Below are 4,534 nucleotides of genomic sequence, written 5' to 3'. Positions count from 1 at the left end.
GAGAGGGCACAGGCCGGGCTGGGAGACCCCCCTCCCCCCGTCCCCCGAGTGCACAAATTTTTGTGCACCGGGCCTCTAGTTTTTCTAATATTCATGTTCCCTCTAGACTCACTTCTTCTTTTCTTATCTCTTATGATTTGTTTCCCATTTTCCCCTCTCCTCTGTTTTCTCTTTCTTCTTTGCTTTCTCTCCTGATTCTCCTTTTTTTGTTGTTCTTTTTTAATCTTCACCCAAGGATATGATTTTATTGATTTTGGGAAGAGGAAGGGGAGTGGAGAGGGAGAGAAAGAGAAAGAGGAAGGGGGTGGGAGGGAGGGAGAGAAGAAGGGAAGGAGGGGGGGAGAGAGAGAGAGAGAGAAACCTGCTTTTTGGCCTTTTGGTGTACAGGACGACGCTCCAACCAACTGAGCCACCAGCCAGGGCTTTTGTTTTTATGAGCTAAATGTGGTACTGTGGTGATCAGAGATGATTAAGTACAAATTTAGCTTGGTTTGTGATGAATTCACAAGGAAATAACTGCCATGTAGCACTCCATGAGAATATTACTAGAGGTAGAAAACAAAATTCCACGGGGGTTCTGGGAAAAATGATTTCATTTGATGTAGAGACCAAGAATTAGACATGACTTTTTGCACTCATTCATTCCTTCATTCACCCCCATTTTCCAGCCATTCTCCCATGAACTGAGGGGACAGTTGAACAATGGTTATAATGCAGGTGTGGTCACCACCTCCCAGGAGCTTGTATGCCAATGGAGAGACAGGAAACAAGCATATAAATAGTACATAGTTACAAGTTGTAAAAGGGCTAGGAAGGAAGGGGTTTCTCTCTGCTGTGGCAGAGAAGTAAGGGGGAAGCTGCCTTTCTAGAGCAGGCTGGGAAGGCACCTCAAGGAGGGCTATTTCAGGAGACACCTGAAGGATTAGAGCAGTGGTTCTCAACCTTCTGGCCCTTTAAATACAGTTCCTCATGTTGTGACCCAACCATAACATTATTTTCGTTGCTACTTCATAACTGTAATGTTGCTACTATTATGAATCATAATGTAAATATCTGATATGCAGGATGGTCTTAGGCGACCCCTGTGAAAGGGTCATTCGACCGCCAAAGGGGTCACGGCCCACAGGTTGAGAACCACTGGATTAGAGGAAGCCAGTTTTGGGGAGAGCCAGGAGAAGAGTTTCCTGGTAAGAGGGAATGGTAGGTGCAAAAGCCCTGAGCTGCAGAGTGGGCCACTCTGCCTAAGTGGCGGGAGGTGGAGATGGGTGGAGCTAGCAAGATAGGAGTTTCTAAGACAGGGGTGGGCAACCCCTGGCACGCGTGCCAAACATGGCACGCCAGTAACTTTTGCTGGCATGCAAAACCCTCTCTTATAATTTCCATTTACAATTTTTTTCTTAATATTGACTTTTTTATTTTTCAGATAAATTCAATGTAGGTGCATCTTAGATAAATAAATAATTTTTCATAACAAGTTATCTTAAAGACCATAGACATGGATTGACGAGAGAGGGAAAAAAAACTTTGCAACAGCATTACTCTCCATGTTTTCATCCACATACGCTTGTGAATCTTTGTTCTCAGTGATGAATTTTGTTAAGTCTCGTAATAGGAGTAGCCTGACGGATGAAAGTAGTAGCTCGTGCATATCTCTGAAGGTCACGAAATATAAACCTGATGTAAAATCTCTGTCATCAGTGATGCAGCAGCAAAAGTCCCACTGATAATATCAAACGGAGTCATAAAGTTTTCTGTCGGACTATCAGTGTACATGTATACATTAAAAAATAAATGTATTTTTCATCATCATATACTGTGTTTTTGTCGCTCGAATGAATTTTATTATTTCTTCAAGGTTCTTCACATACGTACACCTTAAGAGATATCAAGTAGGTGTAACATGTTCTCAAAAAATTAGGGTTGGCACGCAGAAGAATTTTGAGTCAGAGATTTTGCTGGTTTTGGCACACACTCACAAAAAGGTTGCCCACTCCTGGTCTAAGATAAGATCCAAGAGGGAGGTGGGCCTGGAACCATAAAGATTTGGGGTTGTGTTTTAAGTGCAGTAGGAAGCCCTTGAAGGGGAGTGTCTTGCTGGAATTTTAGTTGTAGAAGTCCAAACTTTTTGATGAATAGAGAGTACATTTTATGGAGCCAGAGCAGAAGCATGGAAATCACAATAGAATCTCTATACTATAGGGGAAAATGGAGTATTAGGAACTTGAGTTGTAAAACGGTATTAGGAATTATGTTATAAAACATGGTGACATTTTATTTGGGCTTCTAAGAATGGTTGGAATTTTGACAAGCAGAGATTTGGAGAGAAGATCATTCTAGAACAAGAAGCAGGATGTCAAAATATGGATGCAGGGTGAGAGGTATGTGGCAAGATTAGAAAAGGGCCGTCCTACTTAGTATGACTGGAGAGGAGGGTGTATGTAAGGGGAGAAACATGTACCTTTTTGGTTTATAATATAAGGTCTTGAATGCCAGACTATATTTTTGGGAGTTTGGTTAATATATATAGAAGGTTCATTGCTTATTTTATTTAGGCATGTTTTATCTATAATAATAAAAGCATAATATGCTAATTAGACCGGACAGCCGAGCAACCTTCTGGATGTCATTCTGGATGTCCTTCCGGACGAAGCTGCGGTGGTGGGGGCTGAGGTAGAGGTGGTTAGGGGCAATCAGGCAGGCAGGCGAGTGGTTAGGGGTGATCAGGTAGGCAGGCAGAGTGCTTAGGGATGATCAGGCAGGCATGCAGAGTGGTTAGGGGCAATCAGGCAGGCAGGAGAGTGGTTAGGGGTGATGAACAGGCAGGCAGAGTGGTTAGGGGTGATCAGGCAGGCAGGCAGGTGAGCGGTTAGGAGCCAGTGGTCCCAGATTGTGAGAGGGATATCCAACTGCCAGTTTAGGCCCGATCCACCCGGGGATCTGGCCTAAACTGGCAGTTGGACATCCCCCAAGGGGTCCCAGATTGCAAGAGGGTGCAGGCCGGGCTGAGGGACCCCCCCGTCCCCCGTGCACAAATTTTGTGCACCGGGCTTTTAGTTTACTATAAAAAATCTTCCTAGCCCTGACCTGTGTAGCTCAGTTGATTGGGCATAGTCCCCTACACCGAAGGGTTGCTGGGTCAATTCCTAGTTAGGGTGCATGCCCAAGTTGCGGGCTCAATCCCCAGTCAGGAGCATACAAGAGGCAGCCAATCAATGTTTCACTTTCACATTGATGTTTCTCTCTCTCTCCCTCTCTCTCTGAAAAAAAAAAAAATCAACAACAGCAACAACAAAATCTTAAAAAAAAGTCTTCCTAGTTCTTGCTTTTCTTTGGTAGAAAAATTAGTTAGATTAGCAATTTTCATTGTCTATTTTTAGAAAATAGGATGTTCGAGATGTTAGAATCTTCATATAATTTGCCCTGTCTCATAGTCACTGGCAGTTTATATCTCAACACTCACATTATGCCAACCCAGAGCCTGGATGTATAGGGGTGGCTCCTCAGTAGGAGCTTACATTTAAGGGTTTGTATCCTCATTCATTCATTTATACGACAAGCGTCCGCTGAGCACCAGCACTATTGCAGGCACTGCTTATCCTGGGTGAGTGTGAGAGGCTCTTGCTCTCCATGTGTCTTGCTGCTTTCTACTAGTTTCTTTAGTGACAATTTAGGGATACAATGCACAGTGGGAAACAGCCTTCGTCGAGGTCAAGGAAGCCTCCTCCAGCAAGTGACGTTTGAGCTGAAACCTAAGTGAAGATCAAGGGGAAGACTGGTTCAAACAGATGGGCTTACAATGTAAAGGCTGTAAGGTAGGTGTGAGCTTGAGGCATATGAGGAAGGGAGAAAATGCCCTCGTGGTTGGGCTCCAGTGAATGAGGTGAGAAGTGGTGGGAGATAAGACTGAACAGGTGGCAGTGTTCTCAGCTCTGACTGCACATTGCAATCCTCTAGCTGGCTCAGGGCACACCCCAGAGCAGTTAAATCAGAATCTCTGCTGACACCAGGCATCAGCATTTTTATTGATTTATTGATTGATTGACATTGGTTAATAAAATTATTTAGATTTCAGGTATACAATTCTATAATACATTATCTGTATACTAGAGGCCAGGTGCATGAAATTTGTGCATTGGGGGGGAGGGTCCCCTCAGCCCAGCATGCACCCTCTCCAATCTGGGACCCCTCAGGGGATGCCTGATCCCAGGGATCGGGCCTAAACCGGCAGTCGGACATACCTCTCACAATCCAGGACCGCTGCCTCCTAACTGCTCACCTGCCTGCCTGCCTGATTGCCCATAACTGGCCCCCCTGCCAGCCTGATCACCCCTAACTGCCTCTGACTACCGATCTGATTGCCCCAACTGCCCCCCTGCTGGCCTGTTCAGTCATCTGTTCAGTTGTTTCGGATGTGACGGCCCCTGGCTCTTTATATATATACTAGAGGCCGGGTGCACAAAAATTTGTGCACTCGGGGGGGACAGGGGGTCCCTCAGCCCGGCCTGTGCCCTCTTGCAGTCTGGGACCCCTCGGG

The 4,534-nt window shown here is 45.3% G+C and overlaps 1 protein-coding gene across 2 annotated transcripts in view; it reads left to right on the top strand.

The window, feature by feature from the left end:
• Positions 1–4,534, top strand: part of CRADD (CASP2 and RIPK1 domain containing adaptor with death domain) — a 187,092-nt gene that overhangs the window by 76,781 nt on the left and 105,777 nt on the right. The window lies entirely within an intron of this gene.

Source organism: Myotis brandtii, unplaced genomic scaffold (genome assembly GCF_000412655.1).
Source record: "Myotis brandtii unplaced genomic scaffold, ASM41265v1 scaffold504, whole genome shotgun sequence".
NCBI classification, from domain to species: Eukaryota; Metazoa; Chordata; class Mammalia; order Chiroptera; family Vespertilionidae; genus Myotis; species Myotis brandtii.
Note: the sequence above shows the minus strand (reverse complement) of the source record. Positions and strands in the feature narration are given on the sequence as shown.